General features: G+C 44.3%; 1 long non-coding RNA gene across 2 annotated transcripts; it reads right to left on the bottom strand.

Moving 5' to 3' along the window:
- Nucleotides 1-667: 667 nt before the first annotated feature.
- Nucleotides 668-21,646, bottom strand: LOC111550569. 2 transcript variants are annotated; one of them, XR_002734102.1, is made up of 4 exons: nt 21,587-21,646; nt 19,148-19,271; nt 1,883-1,938; nt 668-1,437 (listed from the first exon to the last, which is right to left on the bottom strand). It is a non-coding gene; the product is annotated as an uncharacterized LOC111550569 (long non-coding RNA). The 2 variants fall into 2 exon arrangements; XR_002734101.1 differs by having other exon boundaries at nt 19,157-19,271.
- Nucleotides 21,647-23,189: the final 1,543 nt, after the last annotated feature.

Below are 23,189 nucleotides of genomic sequence, written 5' to 3'. Positions count from 1 at the left end.
GCCTCCTCCTTTTGGGCAGCTCTGAGGCCTCAGGAGGTAATTAACTAATGATGCACCTGCTCTTCGTTAACCAATGAAGCAGGGATACCCAACCACAGCTGGAATGTAACCAATACTGGGGGAATTAAAGATCAAAAAACACCAAAGGCCAAGACAAAGCTGATGGAGTGGCTTCTTCCCACTCACCCCCCACCTCTACCCCACCAGCCCTCACCAGAGGCTGCAAGAGATTCCGCCTCACTTATTTCTCAAGGGATCTTGCTGGAGCAGGAAATTTCCCTGACCCCTTGTGGGTGGGAACTGGAGTATAGGTGCTTGAACTAGCTACTTCAGTGCCTGCAGGGGCAAACCTTACTCAATAGAATCCGCTGCACTCAACCCCTCGAGGGAGGGAGCATGCAGGTGAGCGGGGGCAGGAGCCAGGGAGAGCACTTTGGGTGCCAGCAGGAACACACTCTGTACTGGCCCTGCAGCAGTGTCTAGGGGAGTGCCCACAGCCCCTGAAGCCCCAGAAGGAGTGTTTCAGTCAATGCTCTTTTAGCTTTGCCACCTGCAGATGGCTTAAGTGTTAACAGCTCAGTGGAGGGTCAGTGTGACAGCCCTTTGCACCCACACTCGAGTTCTTATCCGAGGTCTAGGAGGAATGAGGTCACACAAACAAATTGGAGATGATAAATGCATGGGGTTTTATTGCTGATGAAAGTGGCTCTCAGTGAGAAGTGGAGTTGAAAAGGGGAGGGAGTGGGTATGTAATCTTCCCCCAGAGTCCGGCCATCCCTGGCCAGACTCCTCTCCAAAGCTATGCCATCAAGCTGTCCCTCTGAAGTCAAGCCCCTTCTCTCCGACATTCAACCGTAGTCTCTGACATCCAGCTGCTGCTTCTCTTCTCTCTCTGCCGGTGGCGCCTAGGCTTTCATGGCACAGGAGAGCGGGTGGGGCAGGCCATGGGTGGTTTTGGAAAAGGCAACATTCAAGCAGGAAAACAGGAATGTATGATCTCACTTGGGACCACAGTTTCAGGCTTGAGGGTGGGGCCCTTGCTGGGGACCCGCCCACTTCTGCCCAGAATTGCCCTGCCTCCTGTCCCTATCATTGCCACCCAAACCTGGGCAAAGCTAAGGCTGAAATTCCCCTGGAGTGAAAACAAGATGGACATGAAGACCTGCTAGACCAGGAGTCACTCCTGCCACCGGCCTCCCCTTTTCTGAGCACTTCCTCCCTTCCTGGTGCCTCCTCATCACTCAGCTTTCCTTGGAGTGCACCCTCCAGTCCCAGGAAACCTGCTTCCAGAAACCTACTGGCATTAGTCATTTGCACCTTTGTGTGATTTCAGTCCTTATGTCATCTCTCCCACCAAAATCCCTGGACCTCTGAGTGGAACGTCAAAGTCTTGTAGCCCCTTTTCCTGGGTTGAAGAACTCCAGGCATGGCAAAGCCCTGGAAGAGATATGGGGTGGAGGAGGGATGCAGAGGAATTCTGGGTCCTGAAATTATACCATTTACGTGAATCTTGCCATCTCAGTTCCCACCACTCCGAAAGTGTTGGCATTCCTCAGAGTTATGTCTTTGGTCAAGGTCCCTCTACACGTCTCTCGGGTCTTTTTTGCAGCACACAGGACTTCCACCACCACCCATCCCCGATACCCTCAAATCCTTACCTCTACCCGGTGTCTCTGAGTGCCCTGCCTTGGGATCAGGCTGGCTACTGAATGCTCAGTTTCTACCTGAACATGTGGCATCCCTTCCCCAGATGCCATCTGCTCCTTCTTCCATAGCTCCATCAGTGGGACCATTCTACTTGGGTGACACCTGCCACATAAGCCCCTCTCCTCTCCATCCATCCTTCCATTGCCTTGGTTAGAGCCCTAGAACCCTCACTTACCTATGAGAACAGTCTATGTTCATTGTGAGTTTGAGGAGTCCTTGTAGGTGGTTTTTCTGCATGGAAAAGATTAAAGATAACTTTAGTTTTTTTTAAAAAAAAAAAAAAAGCAATATAACTTTTTGGCATGATCAATTAAAAAAATCTTCCTGGCCGGGTGCGGTGGCTCAAGCCTGTAATCCCAGCACTTAGGGAGGCCGAGACGGGCGGATCACGAGGTCAGGAGATCGAGACCATCCTGGCTAACACGGTGAAACCCCGTCTCTACTAAAAAATACAAAAAAAAAACTAGCCGGGCGAGGTGGCCGGCGCCTGTAGTCCCAGCTACTTGGGAGGCTGAGGCAGGAGAATGGTGTAAACCCGGGAGGCGGAGCTTGCAGTGAGCTGAAATCCGGCCACTGCACTCCAGCCTGGGTGACAGAGCGAGACTCTGTCTTAAAAAAAAAAAAAAATCTTCCTTTAGCTTTTTTTCCAACAGGAATAATTTAATATAAAGAATTAACTAAGCATACATTTGTTGACTATTATCACCAATAATTATAATTATACTTTATTGGGCAACATTTTCAGTAAGTAGAGCTTTTAAAGGTCTAAGGATTGAGCACTTTCAGGTGTCATTTCTCTGTCTCTCTCTCTCTCGATATATATATTTCTTTTTTTTTTTTTTTTTGAGACAGAGTCTGGCTCTGTTGCCCAGGCTGGAGTGCAGTGGCCAGATCTCAGCTCACTGCAAGCTCCGCCTCCCGGGTTCACGCCATTCTCCTGCCTCAGCCTCCCGAGTAGCTGGGACTACAGGCGCCCGCCACATCGCCCGGCTAGTTTTTTGTATTTTTTTAGTAGAGACGGGGTTTCATCGTGTTAGCCAGGATGGTCTCGATCTCCTGACCTCGTGATCCGCCCGTCTCGGCCTCCCAAAGTGCTGGGATTACAGGCTTGAGCCACCGCGCCCGGCCGATAGATATATTTCTATATATATATATATTTTTTTTTTTACCATCTTAACCATTTTTAAGTGGCACATTGTTCAGTGACATTAAGTACATTCACGTTGTTGTTCTACCACTGCTAACATCCATCCACAGAATTCTTTTCATCTGCAAAACTGAAACTCTGTACACATTAAACACTAACTCCCCATTCTCCTTCCCCTGCCCCAGCCCCTGGCACCACCATTCTACTTCTGTCTTTATGAATTTGACTACTCTAACCTTACATAGGTAAAATTATATTATATTTGTTATTTCATGACTGGCTTATTTCACTTAGCATAGTGTCCTCCAGGTTCATCCATGTCGAAGCATGTAACAGAATTTTCTTCCTTTATAAGGCTGCATAATATTCCATTGTATGGCTATACCACATTTTGTTTATCCATTCATCTGTAAAAAACCTTCCTTTAACTTTTAAGTTCTTTGAAAGATTTTCCCCCCATTTATAACTGTAGCAAATTATAGGAAACATCTTTAGAATGTTGTTGGTTAATATTTGGTCCTATTTATAAGCTTATGTATATACATTCAAACATTTTAAACTACTTTTATAAATTTAATATATGCAATTTCTTTTTAAATACCTCAATTATCTGACTTAAACAAAATTTTAACCATCACTTTTCATAAATGTAAATATAATAAACTGATAAATATAGCAATACTTAAATTCTTCTAACTCTTCCAACACAGAAATTTATAAAACTTTCAACTTAAAATCACAAGTCTAACTTCTGCAATTACACTTTTAAATTCAAATTATAATCCCAGCACTTTGGGAGGCTGAGGTAGGCAGGTCACTTGAATCGAGGAGTTTGAAACCAGCCTGGGCAACATGGAGAAACCCCATCGCTACAAAAAAATACAAAAAGATTAACCAGGTGTAGTGATGCATACCTGTAGTCCCAGCTACTCGGGAGGCTGAGGTAGGAGAATTGCTCGAACCTGGGGGCTGCACTCCAGCCTGGGTGACAGAGCAAGATCCTATCTCAAAAAAAAAAAAAAAAAAAAATTCAAATTATAAGCCTCAGCTGTTCCTCTCATAGATCAAATTCTCTTAAACATCATAAGTACTTAAAATGTCAACTATGTATAGAGTATTCCTAGAACAAAAGAATTAATACTGACCAGGTGCAGTGGCTCACACCTGTAATCCCAGCACTTTGGGAGGCTGAGGTGGGCGGATCATGAGGTCAGGAGTTTGAGACCAGCCTGACCAATACGGTGAAACTCCATCTCTACTAAAAATACAAAAATTAGTTGGGCGTGGTAACACACGCCTGTAGCCCCAGCTACTTGGGAGGCTAAGGCAGGAGAATTACCTCCTGCTTGAACCCAGGAGGTAGAGGTTGCAGAGAGCCGAGATTGCACCACTGCACTCCAGTCTGGGGGACAGAGCAAAACTCTGTCCCAAAAAAAAGAATTAATACTATCCAATGTATTTGAAATAATTTCTAATTTCTATACTGTACTTAATTTTCATGGGCCTAAAGAGGTTTTCCCAGAGAGGAGAGTTTTCCAGACTTACCAGAAAATAAGAACCTCCTGAGCATTTGTCAAATACACAGATTCCTGGGTCCCAACCTACATCCCCTGAATCTGCATTTCCAGGAAAAAGACCAGGTAATCTGCATGATTATAACAGCCCAGTTTTATCTTATCACTGCGGAAGTTTGGAAACACTGTACTTAGGGGAAAATTGCTTCTCAGTCATCTATGGACCAGATTTTGGCCAGGCTCTGAATAGATTCTTGAGGGTAACTCTGATAGGATCCCCTACCCCTTTTTTATCTTTCATTTCAGGGTTGTTGTAAGTTAAAGGAAGCAACTCACCTTCTTTTGATGTGTATCACATCATTACTCAGTTTTCATATCAGAGTACAGCCTGGGGCCTCATCACTCTCTGGCTATATAGATAATGTCAATATCTTCTCTTTCTATCTCTGAAGAACTTTTTAAAAATTCTTGTCTCTCCAGGCTCTTAGGACCACGTATCTTTAGAGACTGACAGGCTCCTAAGAAGCACCCTGATTCTGGCCCTGCCCCTCCACAGGTGATCTTCCCTCCACAGGTGATGTTCCCAAGATGCAAGAAAAGGGCATGCCCTATTAAACCCTCCCCTGGCTGCCACCACCAAGGTCCTATGGACCTAAAGGAAGAAGGCATAAAACATCATTTTAAAGAGTTAACTTGAAGGCTGGGCGCGGTGGCTCACACCTGTAATCCCAGCACTTTGAGAGGCTGAGTCGGGCAGATCACGAGGTCAGGAGTTCGAGACCAGCCTGACCAACATGGTGAAACCCTATCTCTACTAAAAATACAAAAATTAGCTGAGTGTGGTGGCATGCACCTGTAATCCCAGTTACTCAGGAGGCTGAGGCAGGAGAATCGCTTGAACCTGAGAGGTGGAGGTTGCAGTGAGCCGAGATTGCACCATCGCACTCCAGCCTGGGCAAAAGAGCAAGACTCCGTCTCAAAGAAAAAGAAAAAAAAAGTTTACTTGATTTTTAAATTTTCATGTATTTTTTATTGTTGTTGCAGAGACAGGTTCTTGCAATGTTGCCCAGAGCTGGTCTTGAACTCCTGACCTCAAGCAATCCTCCCACCTTGGCCTACCCAAAGTGCTGGGATTACAAGGATGAGCCACTATGCCTGGCTTTAAAGAGTTTACTTGAGCCAAAGTGAGGGCAGCTGCCCAGGACACACTTCCAAGTTGCCTTGGGGAGTGTTCTGTTCTGCCTTTGTTGCAAGCAAGTTTTCAAAGGAGAAAGGGAACAAGGAGTGGGATGATATAAAGTTGTCTGACAGTTCTCATTGGTTTTCAGAAATAACGCTGATTAGTGATTGGCTATACATTGTGGAACTATAGAATATGAGTTATGGTGTCCAGAGTGTGGCATTTTACGGCTACTGAGTGTCAGTCTAGAGCCCAGATGGCAAGTGGCTTCAGGAGGGAATTATTGATCTCATGGGCGGAGTGAGACGTGACTACAGCCACATTTTAAATGTCTCTCTGGGCCTGGTATTTCGAAGGGGCTGATGTTCCTCAGATTAAAAAGTTTCTTTCCTTTCTTACTCCCTAGCCTGGCATGAAAAGCCTGGCTCACAGCCCGCCTCCCTTTTCCCAGGTCTGTCTCTCAGGCCACCTCCACTGGGTCCCAGCTACACAGAACTCCCCACAGTTCTCCAAAGAGCCCACTCAGTGCCATACCTGAGGCCAGGCACCTTAACGTGCATTATAGGAGAATTCTCAAAAGCAATCTTTGCGACCCGCTGAATCCCATCTCCAGGCCTTTGCCCTCGATGTTTTCTCTGCCTGGAGTGCCCTCTCCTAACTTTCTGATTCCCACCCACCCTTTAGGGCCCAGCGTAACCGTCTCTTCCTCTGCAGAGCATTCCTTGACTACTAAAGTCAAGTTCATCTCTCTTCTTTGTGTCCCCACTGACCTAGCAGATACTTCAGTTTGTAAACATCTGTGATGATCACTGACCTAGGCAAAGCTAAGTGAGGCCAGGCACCCTGTCTCTTGTTCATCACCGAGGTGCCAGCACCATGTAGAGCCAGGCTCACTCACTGAATGATGACCCCACGTCTCCCCTGGCCGCATCAACTACGGATGAACAGATGTACCAGGCTCCCCTGTACCAGTGCCTCTCCACTGCCCTTGGCGCAAAATGTTTGTTTTTCATTTCATTAGGCTGAAAAAGAATGGTTTAGCTGCTTCCCTGGGTATCACTGCCAACATGCCCCAGTGGCCCAGATGGCTTCTTCACCAACAGCTGTGACTGGTGACCCCAGTGTGACCACTAGCTAAGATCTTTGTCCCACGGGGGAAGTGCAGACAGGTGCCCATATCAATAGATCCTGCCAAAGAGTCTAGTGCTAATTCTTCTCCCTAGCCAAACCAAGTTGGCCAGCCTGCAAAATGCCTGAGGAAGGCCTGCTGCCAGAGCAGGCCTACCCACACCCGAGGGCTCCCAGGTGCCTGTGGGCCAGGCTCTGTGACTCCAGCAGTTGCTGCTGCTGCTACGGCTCTCCCAGTCATGAGCCAGCCCCGTGGACTGCTGGCCTCAGCCTGGGAGCTTAAGCCATTTCATGCATCTGCAGCAAGCATCGGCTCTTTCTCCCAGCTCTCTATGTGGAAAGGTAGCAAGCTCCACTCAACTTAACCATGGACAGAGCAGCCAAGTTTTAGAGCACCAGGTCTGAAGGCTGCCTGACCTTTCTCTCCCAGAGTACAGTCCTGGCCAGGACTTCAAGCCTCAGTGAAGATTTATTTTTACTGAGACCTAGCGTTGAAAGCTCAGGGAACAGGCTTTCATTTAATGTCTGGCCAAGAGACATGCTTGGAGATTGACGGCATTTCAGGTCAGGTGCCTCTGGTTCTGGCCCAGGCAGAGGCCGGTGTCTGCCAAAAGAGTGTCCGGGGCCGGGCGTGGTGGCTCAAGCCTATTATCCCAGCACTTTGGGAGGCTGAGGCGGGCGGATCACGAGGTTGGGAGTTCAAGACCATCCTGGCTAACACGGTGAAACCCCATCTCTACTAAAAATAGAAAAAAATTAGCTGGGCGTGGTGGCAGGCACCTGTAGTCTCAGCTACTTGGGAGGCTGAGGCGGGAGAATGGCATGAACCCGGGAGGCGGAGCTTGCTTGGAGCTGAGATTGTGCCACTGCACTTCAGCCTGGGTGACAGAGCGAGACTCCATCTCAAAAAAAAAAAAAAAAAGCGGCTGGAGGACAGTCTGCATCAGAATCACTGGATGGAGAAGAGTACATCTGTTAAAATGCATATTCCTGGGCCCCATCCCACATCTTCTGCTTCTGAGCCTCTGGGGAATGGGGTCCCAAGATCTGCCTAATTAACAAGCCCTCAGCCCCAGACCCGGGAATTCTGGTGCTCACTAAAGTTTGGGAAACACTGCCTGCCCAGTCCAGTTGCAGTAAGTCAACGTGCTTCACTATGCTAAAGCAGGAAGAGAAAACTCATTTCTGTCCCAGGGTCCAGATTTCAGCAAAGTAAAAGAGTTGCAATCCTCAACGTCCATATGAACTCCATGGTTTCATATTTGTCTCCAGAAACCCTGTGCATATGTTCATGTGTGTGGTGAGGGAGGGATAGTCTTTGCACTTGAAGGAGGTTATAGTGGAAGATGCAAAGGAGACAAGAGGGGAATAATGAGAAAGAGGCAAAGAAAGAAAAGCGGTCTCCTGTGGGACTGTTGCACAAACATGAGCTGAAAGCCCAGGACCCTCCAACCCACAGGATCATGGGAAAGAGGAAGACTAAGGAGGTGCCTGACTGAAGCAAAAAATCACAAGCCACATTCCCCTATAGCATGGCTGGATCTCAAACACATAACATTGAGTGGGAGGGAAAAACATCATAAGGAATAACATAGTAGAATCCATTTATATAAATTTTTTAAATTAGCAAAAGCAAATTGCATATGCTATAGGAGGTAGGCTATAAAGGAAGGCAAAGGAATGATGCACCTGCAATTCAGGACAGGGCCCCCTTCTACTTCTGGGAGAGAAAAGACTGCAGGGAATTTCAAAGGCTCTGATAAATTTCCATGTCTTACACCAGACAGTGGGTGCTCAGACATGGTAACAGGTACATAATACATATCATTTTGTATGTAGAGTACACTAAGATTTTTTTTTTTTTTTTTTTGAGGCGGAGTCTCGCCACCCAGACTGAAGTGCAGTGGCGCAATCTCGGCTCACTGCAAGCTCCGCCTCCGGGGTTCACGCCATTGTCCTGACTCAGCCTCCTGAGTAACTGGGACTACAGGCACCAGCCACCACACTTGGCTAATTTTTTTTTTTTTTTTTGTATTTTTAGTAGAGACAGAGTTTCACCGTGTTAGCCAGGGTGGTCTCGATCTCCTGACCTCGTGATCCACCCATCTCAGCCTCCCAAAAGTGCTGGGATTACAGGTGTGAGCCACCGCGCCCGGCCAGGATACACTAAGATTTTTAAACATATATATGAAGTAATGAGCAGCATTAATAAAATAAACATGACTGTTTATCAAATTCTGAAATACAAGGAAAAGGCGGCAACCTCTGGAATTTGTGTAAGTACAGCTTGAGCAAATAAAAGGAAACCCCATATGCCAAGGGGATTATGAACATTCAGGACTCGTTACCGTCTGTTCTTGCCTCCAGGACAGGGATGGGCAGGAGGTGCCATCACCAGCTGGTGAAGTCTCCAGGACCTGCCTGGGAGAGGAAGTACAGTGTGGCATGCCCAAGGCTGCAGGCAGAGGGCTGAGGGCCAGCCAGTGGGGGCAATGTCCCGTGGGGTGTGTGGGCCCATACTGGAACTGGCAAATCCAAAAGTGGCCAAATGGGAAGGGAAACTAAGACTGGCAGTCAGGCAAGTGGTGTAATGGGTGGGGCATCTCACAGGGATGCCTGTAGAATTCTCTGAGGTGGGGTGTGTGATGGGGACAGTCTGTAGAATTCTCTGAACCAGATTTGGACCTTGTCTGGGCTAAGTGGGACCTGCCTGTGGCAAGATGCTGGAAGTAGCCAGTGGACTCACATGAGATGGACATCACCTCTAGAGGTAACAACAGCAGACAGAGCCCCAGAGGCCAAGAGCAGCCACCTGGAAGTACAGCCTGAGATGGCCCCATTAGCCACACACTCTCAGAGACATAAGGAGCCCCAGAGGCCCCAGTCCACTCGCAGGCTCAATGTAGAAATCCCTTATCCAACTTGCCACACAGGTCCCCAAGCTCTGTTTGAGTATTCCAGTGGTGCAGGACATCTGCACCTCTTTTTATAAGGTGAAATAAGTGAAAATAAGTTCACTGTAGCTTGTGGGTTTGTTTCTGGGTTCTCTATTCTGTTCCACTGGTCTAAGTGTCTGTTTTTATGCCAGTACCATGCTGTTTGGTTGCTATAGCTCTGTCCCATTGTAAAGAGACATTTATGATGAAGCCTTTTGTTCTGAGCTGAGGTCGGCCTCCTTGACACGTTTCCCTGATGGTCACATCTCTCCTCTCAGGGGCTGTGCAAAATGAGCCAAGTCCCTCTTGCACACACCCCATTAGCAGGTCTGTGGATCCAAGCCAGCAAGTGGAACAAGGTCCACTAGGGGGATGGTGTGGTAGACACAGAGATATGCCAACTCAGCTGCCCCTCAAAGAAGGACTTGCCACAGCCTGCAGACAACCTCCAGCTCCCTCAGGGTTGACCGAGAGCTGCCTCACCAAGACCATGCCCACATCCAGTGACTGACCGTGGGAAGGGCACCTCAATGCCTGGACACTTCTGCCCACCCATAAACAACACCAATGGGCCATACATGCCTATGGGATGGGCTTTATCCAGCTTGAATCATGGTGTGACCCCTCTTTGCCCAGTCCTACTCCGGCTGCCTGACCTTCATAGGTGTTTACCCCTCATTAATACCATGCACACCAAACTCCATCTCAGCACCTGCTTCCAGAGAGCCCTGGATCCTGTGGAAGGGGAGTCTTACAACAGATTAAACCAAACAGGAGGTAATTTTAGACCCACTAGCAAAGAAACTGCTGTTTCCATTTGCCGATAACATGTTCACTGCAGCCAATGCTAAGGGTCTGAGGTTTCCCTAAGAGTTCCTTCAAAACAAATAAAAAAGAATTTTGAGAGAATCTCCTGCAACTTTCCACCCTGAACGTGTTGTTTTAACGAGCAATCCGGAAAGGTAAAGACTCCAAACATGCTCGGCTCCATGCCCCTGGGTGGGGTTGGAAAGCTCCCCACGGGTGTGCTCATCACCCTTCTTCTACTTGTTGATGCCAGAACAAGATTTGCCAGCACAAACCAGTAGGACAACCTGGTAATTTCCACTCACTTCAAAAGGGTTCTTGTCCTTTCCTAGTCCCAGAACTCTCAAAATCAGCCACCCTCCTTGTTCTCCCTCTTCTGGTCACATAGCACTGGTTGCTTTTGCCCCATTAACTGTGCATGGCTTTAGGACAGTTCTTAGCTGTGGGCCATTCTGGTTATTTACTTGTATATTTTTTAATCCATTCCCTTGAGCATTTATTCTTTGAGTTACAAACAATCCAATACACTCTTTTAAGTTATTTTTAAAGGTATAATTAAGTTATTACTGACTATAGTCATAATGTTCTGCCATCAAATACTGGGTCTCATTCTTTCTAATTTTGTACCCGTTAACCATTCCCCCAACCCCCCACTACTCTTTCCAGCCTCTGGTAACCATCCTTCTACTCTCTATGTCCATGCGTTCAATTGTTTTGATATTTAGATCCCACAAATAAGTGCGAACATGTGATATTTGTCTTTCTGTGCCTGGCTTATTTCGCTTCATATAATGATCTCCAGTTCCATCCATGTCGCAAATGATTGAACCTCATTCTTTTTATGGCTGAGTACCACTCCATTGTGTATATGTACCATATTTTCTTTATCCCGTCATCTGTTGATGAACACTTAGGTTGCTTCCAAATTTTAGCTATTGTAAACAGTGTTGCAACAAACATAGGAATGCAGATATCCTATGATTTCCTTTCTTTAGGGTGTATACCTACCAGTAGAATTGCTGAATCCTAGGGTAGCTCAATTTTAGTTTTTCAAGGAACCTCCAAACTGTTCCCTATAGTGGTTGTACTAATTTATATTCCCACCAACAGTATACAAGGGTTCCCCTTTCTCCACATCCTGGCCAGCATTTGTTATTGCCTGTCTTTTGCCTATAAGCCATTTTAACTGGGGGGAGATGATATCTCCTTGTGGTTTTGATTTGCATTTCTCTGATGATTGATAATGTTGAGTACCATTTCATATGCCTGTGTGCCATAGGTCTTCTTTTGAGAAATGTCTATTCAAATCTTTTCCTCATTTTTTGATTGCGTTATTTGATTTTTTCCTATAGGGTTGTTTCAGCTCCTTATATATTCTGGTGATTAATCCCTTATCAGATGGGTAGTTTGCAAATATTTTCTCCCATTCTGTGGGTTGTCTCTTCACTTTGTTGACTGTATCCTTTGCTGTGCAGCAGCCTTTTAACTTGATATGATTCCATTTGTTCATTTTGCCTAGGTTGCCTGTGCTTGTGGGGTACTGCTCATGAAATTTTTGTTCAGACCAATGTCCTGGAGATTTTCCCCAATATTCTCTGGTAGTAGTTTCATAGTTTGAGGTCTTAGACTTACATCTTTAATCCATTTTGATTTGAATTTTATATATGATGAGAGGTAGCACCCTAGCTTCATTCTTTTGCATATGAATATCCAGTTTTCCCAGCAGCATTTATTGACGACTGTCTTTTCCCCACTGTGTGTTCTTGGCACCTTTGTTGAAAATAAGTTCACTGTAGCTGTGTGGATTTGTTTCTGGGTTCTCTATGCTGTTCCATTGGTCTATGTATCTGCTTTTATGCCAGTACCATGCTGTTTTGGTTGCTATAGCTCTGTAATATAATTTGAAGTCAGGTAATGTGGATTCCTCCAGTTTTGCTCTTTTTGCTTAGGATAGCTTTGGCAATTGGGCCTTTTGTGGTTTCATATAAATTTTGGGGTAGTTTTTCCTATTTCTGTGAAGATTGTCATTGGTATTTTGGCAAAGATTGCACTGAATCTGTAGATTGCATTGGGTAGTATGGATGTTTTAACAATATTGATTCTTCCAGTTCATAAACACAAAATATTTTTCCATTTTTGGTGTCCTCTTCAATCTTCCATCTTTCATCTTCAATCTTTCATAAGTGTTTTTAGTTTTCATTAAACAAATATTTCACTTCTTTGGTTAAGCTAATCCCTAGGTATTTATGTGTGGCTATTATAAATGGGATTACTTGCTAAATTTCTTTTTCACATTGTTCACTGTTGGCATAAAGAAATGCTACTGATTTTTGTATGTTGACTTGGTATCCTGCAAATTTGCTGAAATTGTTTATCAGTTCTAACAGTTTTCTGGTGGAGTCATTAGGTTTTTCCAAATATAAGATCACATCATTTGCAAACAAAGGTAATTTGACTTCTTCCTTTCCAATTTGGATGCCCTTTATGTAATTCTCTTGTCTGATTGCTCTAGCTAGGACTTCCAGTACTATGTTGAATAACAGTGGTGACACTGGGCATCCTTGTCCAGATCTTGGAGGAAAGGCTTTTAGTTTTTCCCTATTCAGTATGATACTGGTTGCAGGTTTGTTGTATATGGCTTTTATTATCTTGAGATATGTTCCTTCTATACCCAGTTTTTTCAGGGATTTTATCATGAAGAGATGTTGAATTTTATCAAATGCTTTTTCAGCATCAATTGAAATGATCATATGGTTTTTATCCTTCATTCTGTTGATACGATGTATCACGTTGATTGATTTATTTATGTTGAACCATCCTTGCATCCCAGAGATAAATCCCACTTGGTCATGACGAATGGTCTTTCTAATGTATTACTGAATTTGGTTTGCTAGTATTTTGTTGTTGATTTTTGCTTCAATCAGAGATATTGGCCTGTAGTTTTCTTTTTTTGATGTGTCTTTGGTTTTGGTATCAGGGTAATACTGGCCTTATAGAATGAGTTTGGAAGTATTCCCTCTTCCTCTACTTTTTGGAATAGTTTGACTAGGATTGGTATTCATTCTTCTTTAAATGTTTGGTAGAATTTAGCAGTGAAGCCATCAGGTCCCAGGCTTTTCTTTAGTGGAAGGCTTTTTATTACAGTTTTAGTCTCATTACATGTTATTGGTCTGTCCAAGTTTTGGATTTCTTCATGGTTCAATCTTGGTAGGTTGTATGTGTCTAGGAATTCATCCATTTCTTCTAGATTTTCCAATTTATTGGCATATAGTAGCTTATAGTAGCTACTAATGGTTCTTTGCATTTCTTCAGTATCAGTTGTAATGTCTCCTTTTTCATTTCTGATTTTATTTATTTAGATCATCTCTCTTTTTTTCTTAGTCTGGCTAAAGGTTTATCAATTTTGTTTAACTTTTCAAAACACTTTTTGTCTTGTTGATCTTTTATATAATTTTTTTCATTTCAATGTCATTTAGTTTTTTCTCTGATTTTTTTTTTCTTCTACTAATTTTGGGTTTGGTTTGCTCTTGTTTTTCTAGTTCTTTAAGACTCATCATTAGATTGTTTATTTGAAGTTTTTCCTCTTTTTCGTTGTAGGCACTTAAAGCTATAAATGTCCCTCTAAGTACTGCTTTTGCTGTATTCCATAGGTTTTGGCATGTTGCGTTTCTAATATCATCCATGTCAAGAAATTTTTCAAATTCCTTCTCCATTTCTTCATTGACCTGTTGGTCATTCAGGAACATATTAATTTCCATGTATTTGTATAGTTTCCAAAATTCCTCTTGCTACTAATTTCTAGTTTTATTCCATTGTGGTCAGAGAAGATGCTGGATATTATTTTGATTTTTTTGGATGTTTTAAGACCTGTTTTGTGACCTTACATATGGTCTATCCTTGAGAACGAGCCATGTGCTGAGAAAAGGAATGTGTTTTTTGCAGCCATTGGATGAAATGTTCTGTAAATACCTATTAGATCCATTTGGCCTATAGTGCAGATTAATCTGATGTTTCTTTGTTGATTTTCTGTCTGGAAGATCTGTACAATGCTGAAGGTGCGGTGTTGAAGTCTCCAGCTATTATTGTATTGGGGCCTATCTCTCTCCTCATCTCTAATAATATTTGCTTTATATATCTGGGTATTCCAGTGTTGGGTACATATATATTTAACATTGTTATATCCTTTTGCTGAATTGACTCCTTTATCATTATATAGTGATCTTCTTTGTCACTTCTTATAGGTTTTTGTTTTGAAATATATTTTGTCTGATATAAGTATAGCTACTCCTGCTCTTTTTTGGTTTCTGTTGGCATGGAATATCTTTTTCCATCCCTTTATTTTCAGGATATGTATGTCTGTATAGGTGAAGTATGTTTCTTGTAGGCAACAGATCAATGGATCTTATTTTTTTGTCCATTCATTTGGTCCATCATTCTATGTCTTTTGATTGGAGAATGTAGTCCATTTACATTTGATGTTATTACTGATAAGTAAGGACTTACACCTGCCATTTCATTATTTATTTTCTGGTCTTTTTTGTCTCCTTTCTGTTTTCCTTTAGTGAAAATTGTTTTCTCTGGTGATGTGATTTAGTTTCTTGCTTTTTATTTTTTGTGTATTAATTGTGTGAGGTTACCATGAGGCTTGCAAATGCTATAACACTTTTCTTCTTTTTTTTTTTTTTTTTTTTTTTTGAGATGGAGTCTCACTCTGTCACCCAGGCTGGAGTGCAGTGGCACAATCTCAGCTCACTGCAAACTCCTCCTCCCGGGTTCATGCCATTCTCCTGCCTTGGCCTTCTGAGCAGCTGGGACTACAGACACCTGCCACCACGCCCGGATAATTTTTTGTATTTTTAGTAAAAACAGGGTTTTGCCATGTTAGCCAGGATGGTCTCCATCTCCTGACCTCATGATCTGGCTGCCTTGGCCTTCCAAAGTGCTGGGATTGCAGGTGTGAGCCACTGTGCCCAGCCATAACACATTATTTTAACCTAATAACAACTTAACACTCTGCATAAACAACAAGCAAAAAGAAAACTAATAAAAATTCTATGGCTTAACTTCATCCCCCAGCTTTTAAAATCTTTATTGTTTCTATTTATATATCTTTTTGTTTGTTTGTTTGTTTGTTTTTTTGAGGCAGAGTCTCGCTCTACTGCCTAGGCTGGAGTGCAGTGGCATGATCTTAAAGCGATTCTCCTGCCTTGCCTCCTGAGTAGCTGGGATTACAGGCATGCACCACCACACCCAGCTAATTTTTGTATTTTTACTAGAGACAGGATTTCACCATGCTGGCCAGGCTGGTCTTGAACTCCTGACCTCAAGTGACCCACCCGCCTCAGTCTCCCAAAGTGCTGGGGTGACAGGAGTGTGGCACTGTGCCTGGTCTATTTATGTCTTATTTTACTGACTATGTCTTGAAAGGTTGTTATAGTTATTATTTTTGACTGGTTCATCGTTTATTCTACTTAGGATAAAAGTAGTTTACAAACTATAGTCACAGTGGTATCATATTCTGTGTTCTTCTGTGTACTTACTGTTGGCAGTGAGTTTTGTACCTTCAGATGATTTCTTATTGCTCATTAATGTCTTTCTCTTTCCAATTGAAGTCCTCCCTTTAGCATTTCTGGTAGGATAGGTCTGGAGTTTATTAAATCCTTTAGCTTTTGTTTGTCTGGGAAAGTCTTTATTTCTTCTTCACGTTTGAAGGATGTTTTCCCTGGATATACTATTCTAGGGTAGAAGTTTGTTTCCTTCAGTATTTTTAATATGTCATGCCATTCTTTCTTGGCCTGTAAAGTTTCCATTGAAAAGTCTGCTGCCAGGTATATTTGGGCTCTATTGCATGTTATTTGTTTCTTTTCTCTTGCTGCTTTTAGAGTCTGTCTTTTATCCTTGACTTTTGGGAGTTTGATTATTAAATGCCTTAAGGTAGTCTTGTTTGAGTTAAATCTGCTTGGGGTTCTTGATTATTTACTTATTGACAATATTGTTGTTATCTGCTAATAACAAAACAACAGCCAGCTAGTTCTGGAAGCTCCTTGTGCAGATTATAGGAAGAAGACTGATCCAGGCCTCCTCCCTGGATGGCTGTTGGGTTAGATTACAAAGAATGGTTTCTAATCCTCTATTATTTTATTATTAGTAGTAGTCGTAGTAGTAGTATCAGTATTAGTATTTTGAGATAAGGTATTGCTCTATCACCCAGGTTGGAGTGCAGTGGTGCCATTACAACTCACTATAGCCTCAAACTCCTGGGCTTAGGCAATCCCCCTGCCTCAGTTTCCCAAGTGGCTGAGACTACAGGTGCACTCCACCACACCTGGCTAATTTTTTCATTTTCTTGTGGAAACAGGGCCTTGCTATGTTGCCCAGATGGTCTCAAACTCCTGACCTCAAGTGATCCATCTGCCTTGGCCTTCCGAAGTGCTGGAATTACAGGCATGAGCCACCGAGCTTAGCCCAATCCTCTCTTTAAAAATGACTTCTCTTATTATCTTTTTTTCTGACTGAAAAAGGAATTTGTTGTGTTAGTTTCCATTGCTGCTACAACAACTTATCATTCACTTAGTGGCTTAAAACAGCACAGATTTATTATCTCATAGTTCTGGGGTCAAAAGTCCAAAATGGGTCTCTCTAGGCTAAAATCAAGGTGCAACAGGACTGTATTCCTTTTGGGGACTCTAGGGGAACCCATTCACCTTTTGCACCTCCTAGAGGCTTCCACATGCCTTGGCTCATGGCCCCTTCTTCAAAGCCAGCTGTGGCTGGTGAAGCCTTCCTCACATGTATCACATCATTCTGACATTCACTCCTCTGCCTTCCTCTTCCCCATTTTATTTATTTATTTATTTATTTATTTATGAGACAGAGTCTCGCTCTGTCGCCCAGGCTGGAGTGCAATGGCGCTATCTCGAATCACTGCAAGCTCTTCCTCCCGGGTTCACGCCATTCTCCTACCTCAGCCTCCCTCAGCTGGGACTACAGGTGCCCACCACCACACCCGGCTAATTTTTTTTGTATTTTTAGTAGAGACCGTGTTAGCCAGGATGGTCTCAATCTCCTGACCTCATGATCCGCCCACCTCAGCCTCCCAAAGTGCTGGGATTACAGGCGTGAGCCACTGTGCCCAGCCTCTCTTCCCCATTTTAAGGACCTTTGTCATTGCACTGGACTCACCTGGATGATCCAGGATACACTCCCCTTCTCAAAGGCAGCTGATCAGCAACCTTCATTCTATCTGTGGTCGTGGTTCCCTTTTGCCATGTAACCTAGCATATTCACAGGTTCTGGGGATTAGGATGTGGACATCTTTGATGTTATTATTTTGCCTACAACATACACATTCCTTGCAGAAAATGTAGGAATGCAGAAAAGGCATAAAAGAAAGTACATGACACTTCTAATTCCACTTCCTGGAAATAACCACTGTTGATGGCTTAGTGTATATTCATCAAGTCTTGTTCAGTGCATATGTTTTTTTCTTTGTAAACTAGGTTTGTATGATAATATATATATAATCATTAATATTAAATTACTATATGTAGTGAATTACTAAATATATATAGTATTTAATATTAAATTACTAAACACTATATATAATATATTACTAAACACTATTATAATAGTGTTATATATAAGCAGTGTTTAGTAATTTTCCTTAATAATATGCATATATTCCCATGGCACTAAATATTTTTCCACATTTCATTTAAATGGCTTATCTAGCATTCTACCGTGTGGAAGGTACTATAATTTATTTAACTAATTTAGTTAATTCTCTGTTAGTAAACACATAACTTACCTCTAGCTTTTCTTTTCTTTTTTTTTTTTTTTTGAGGCGGAGTCTCGCTCTGTCGCCCAGGCTGGAGTGCAGTGGCCGGATCTCAGCTCACTGCAAGCTCCGCCTCCCGGGTTCCCGCCATTCTCCTGCCTCAGCCTCCCGAGTAGCTGGGACTACAGGCGCCCGCCACCTCGCCCGGGTAGTTTTTTGTATTTTTTTTAGTAGAGACGGGGTTTCACCGTGTTAGCCAGGATGGTCTTGATCTCCTGACCTCGTGATCCGCCCGTTTCAGCCTCCCAAAGTGCTGGGATTACAGGCTTGAGCCACCGCGCCCGGCCTCCTCTAGCTTTTCTTTAAGCCTGATACCCCTGTAGTAAACATCCCTACATTTACATATTTGTAAATTACAAATATGTAAATTACATTACAAAAATATTTGTACATATTTTTAGGATACGTTCCCTAAAGGCACACCAAAGATTGGGTGACTATATCATTTATTCTCCAAAGCAGAATTCTTTGAGAGTGAAAAAGGATAATCTTAAAAATCCACAGTAATTAATAAATAACAATAAGCCAGGACTGTTGTGGGCATGACACACATTGGCAGACCGGCCTCCTGAAATGTTTACACTCCCATGGGCAGCTACCAAATGTACTTGCTCTAAGCCCTTGCTAATGCTGCCAGTCCTGTACCCCTACCCCCTCTCACTCTCTAGATCCCATCTTCCAAAAAACAACAACCACACACACGACAAATGCCATGACGGCCCTCACTGGAGAGGGGATGGTGTTGGTAGAGCTGTTTCTCATGGAAGGGAGAGGACTTTTCCTGTAAGTAAGTCTTTGCCCTGGTTAACAATGATTTGACTTTGGTGAGTTCATTGTGTCTTCTGATCCAGGTACATCCACTGGATTAGTTTCAAGGCAGCAATGACCTACCTTCCTTACCTGCACACAGGCCCAGGTACAGGCTCAGCCAGAAGAGGAATCTCCCAGGAGGGCCTCTCCCCAGGCCCAGGCAGGAAAGCACTGTCATGAACAGCATCTGCCAGGACAAGCTGACCTGCACAAGAGACAGTCCACCATGAAGAGCCAAGCATGAGCTGGCAGCTGCCGTCAGCCCAAATTGTCCAGTACACACACTTGGTCTTCAGAGGACTGACTTCCTCTTGGATAGAGCCCTCTGAAACCATGACTGTCAAGAACACACCCAAATAAAGCAGCTGCCGAAACCACAAAAACAAAAAGACTAGATTCATTGTGAAGATGTTTTCTAACATTCAAATAGGGCTTTTGTTTTGTTTTGTTTTTGATTTTGGTGGAGGTCATTTGAGTCTTGCTATCAAGGTTACAAAGTGCTCTCTGGGAAAAGATCCGGGCCTATTTACCAGGCTGCCTTGCCTGGCTTTGCTTCTCGGGTGTAAAATGAACATTGAGAATGCAGACACTAAAGAAAAGACCTCAGGTATTTTTTACTTTTTTTTTTTTTTTTTTGAGGCAGGGTCTCAATCTGTCACCCAAGCTGGAATGCAATGGCGTGATCTAGGCTCACTGCGACCTCTGCCTCCCAGGTTCAAGTGATTCTCCCATGTCAGCCCCCTGAATAGCTGGGATCACAGGGGCGTGCCACCACACCCAGCTAATTTTTGTATTTATAGTAGAGACAGGGTTTCACCATGTTGGCCAGGCTGGCCTTGAACTCCTGACCTCAAGTGATCCACCCCCCTCCCCCACTTGGCTTCCCAAAGTGCTGGGATTACAGGCGTGAGCCACGGCACCCAGCCTATTTTTGCCTTTCTGAGTCAAGTAACCTGATGAAACCAGTCCCCTTGTCTACCCAGAATCCACTCAGGCTATACTTGATTCATACTTGTTTTTTTAAATTTTTAAACATTTTTTAGAGACAGGGTCTCATTCTGTTACCCAGGCTGGAGTACAGTGGCACAGTCACAGCTCACTGCAACCTCAAACTACTGGGCTCAAGCAATCTTCCTGCCTCAGCCTCCCAATTAGCTAGGACTACAGGCACATGCCACCATGCCTAGATAATTTTTTAATTTTTTGTAGAAATGGAGTCTCACTGTGTTGACCAGGCTGATCTCAAACTCCTGGGCTCAAGCAACCATCTCCCTTTAGCCTCCCTAAGCACTAGGATTACTGGTGTGAGCCACCACGCCTGGCCTGATTCATATGCTGACTCATATGCTAAAAAAGCCAACCCCAAATGGGCCCTGATAGAGCAATCTAGTTGGGGACAGTTTTACTTGTAAGTAAGTGGCTCCCTGGCCTATAGAATACAAGCCTTCAGAAAAGCTCAGCACCCTGCCTCTCTCCCCCAAATAATGTTCCAGGTGATATTCTGCAAGCACACTGGGAAACTTTGCTCTGTTTGTTAACCTGGAAAATTAAATGAGCAAGGGACAGAGCAGGCTGGCCTGGAACAGGAACCGGCTACAAACCAGATCTCCAAAGCTTGGGCTTATTCTCTGAAAGAAATGCTCTTTTTAATTTCAACTCTGATGTCTTGGTGGAGACATTCAACTGGAGACCTGGGGTCTTTGATATAAGCAAAGGCAAGCTTGTGTGATCACCACTGGCCACAGAGAGAAGCCCAGCTATTTGGGAAAGAAAATCCCAGGCTCCGAGAGTGAAGAGTGTGTCAGATTTCTCATGTCAAAAGTCAGCTTTTGTATTCAGAATGGAGCCAGAAGGTCCTGAATCCAGAATGGCCTAGAGCGTCCCCACATGCTGTCGTAGTGGGGGCCTTAGCAGGTGGATTTTGATAAAGATACCTTTGTACGCTAAGCATAGAAAAAAGAGAAATGTTGGCTCTAGGCTTGGTATGGTGGCTCACACCTGCAATCCCTCGGGAGGCCAAGGCAGGTAGAACACTTGAGTCCAGGAGCTCGAGACCAGAACATGGTCTGGGCAACATGGCAAAATCTCATCTCTACAGAAAATACCAAAATCAGTTGGGCATGGGGTCATCCACCTGTTATCGCAGGTACTAGGGAGGCTGAGGTGGGAGGCTCAATTGGGTCCATGAGATCAATGCTGCAGTGAGCTGTGTTTGCACCACTGCACTCCAGTCTGGGTGACAGAGCAAGACCTTGTCTCAAAAAAGGAAAAAGAAAAAAGTTGGCATTAGCACCTCGAACCCTAGATGACTTCCTGAGTGTCATATTCTTTGGCTGCTACTCTGGAGTCACATCTCAGAGAAGATCTGGACAGATGGCTTTGGTCTTTGTGTTTGCAGGTCCTTTTCCCCTCAGATACTCACCTGCCCTACTCTCTCACTTCATCCACGCCTCTGCACAGATATTAGCAGATATCTCTGCTGATAAAAGTTGCGATTGCACCAGGCACAGTGGCTCATACCTGTAATCCCAGCACGTTGGAAGGCTGAGGCAGGAGGATTGCTTGAGGTTAGGGGTTCAAGACCAGCCTGGGCAACATAGCAAGACCTTATCTCTGCAAAAAAAAAAAAAAAAAAGTTGTAGCTCATCAATTACCCTATCTGAAATAGCCCTGAACCCCCTGCCTTATTTTCCTTTATTGCACTTGTTACTACATCCCATTATATTTTATATGTATGTGTTTAATATTTGCCTCCCTGGTTAAAATGTAAAGTGCATGAATGGAGACATTTTTATTTATAGTCAGGTCCGCAGATCTTAGGACAGTGCCTGGCACATAATAAGAGCACAATAAATATTTGTTGAATGAGTCTTAGAGTTGAGTCAAACATCAGATAGCAGGTATTTCTACTGGGCAACTGTGGACTCACCCCAGAGGTGTGTGGAAGAGAGTGCAGAGTCTGGAGTAGTTTAGTGTTAGGTGTGGGGGGAGAGGCGATTGTCTTGGGTGGAAACAAAATCCACGGCTTGTGCCCCCGCAGTTGCAAACACCATGAGTAGACGAGAGAGACAGACAGACAGACAGGAGGGAGAGGGAGGGGGGGGAGGGGGGGGAGAGAGAGAGAGAGAGAGAGAGAGAGAGAGAGAGAGAGAGAGAGAGCACTAATTGTAATTACTATTCATACCCACAAGATGGCACTATTGCTCAGAGTCTTTACTCTGTGAAGCCGAATCTAGCAGACTCTAGCAGGCAGCTTTGGGATTCCCCGCCTCTCTCCGTCTCCTAGCGTTTCTCTCTCCGCTTTCCTCCCTTTTGTCTTCCTTTCCCTCCGTTTTTAAACAGTGTTTTTATGGTGGACTTGAGCAATAGTATAGCAGAAGCCACTGGTGAAATTCAGAGAGAGATACCGGAGATGGATATTTGGCCACAGTAAGCACAATGGTTTGCTCACTGGGCACGACCGGAAAGCCTGGGTTCACCTGCTTCCTCTTCTCGCTGGGCCAGAACCCACAGCCTTGCTGTTCTGGACCTGGCTTGTGGCTTGGGAAGCCTCCAGGGACAATCTTGCTTCACCCTCCCTTACTCCGTCTTCCCCGCCCCCTAACATGCTTATCTGGGAAGCACCTGCCCTCAGATCTGGTTCCAGGGGTCCTTGCTTTCCTCTTGAGAAACTGTAAACATGCACAGAATGTCTCCTGGTGGGGCTTCTGAGGCCTTTTCCTCCCTGGTATTTTAGCCTAAGGAAAAAGCATTCAGTGGTGTGGGGATGGTGGGTGGAGCTTGCGGTATTTTTTTAAGACTTTTGTAGTTGGGGAACAAATCTCCAGGGAAGGGGCAGGGCCTCGGGCTAATTCCAGGACAGTAGGATCGTGGCCATGAAAACATCACACAAAGGAAACTTCAAAGCTCTTCCCCAGTCAGAATGGGCAGGGCCTGCTGAGAGGTCAGATGTTAACTTGCTCCAAATGCCCTCTTGCTTTCAGGTGCCCCTGCAGGCCTGCACAGCCCTTGGGGACCCGCCCTCTCCCAGGTCAGAATTCCACAGGGCTCTGAAGCTTCCTCACCCATTGCTCCCCACCCCTGTGCTTGAAGCAAAGCCAGGGAGGGCAGAGCCCAGAAGTTG

Source organism: Piliocolobus tephrosceles, chromosome 15 (assembly GCF_002776525.5).
Source record: "Piliocolobus tephrosceles isolate RC106 chromosome 15, ASM277652v3, whole genome shotgun sequence".
In the NCBI taxonomy this organism is placed as follows: Eukaryota; Metazoa; Chordata; class Mammalia; order Primates; family Cercopithecidae; genus Piliocolobus; species Piliocolobus tephrosceles.
This window is presented reverse-complemented; position numbering and strand designations above follow the sequence as displayed.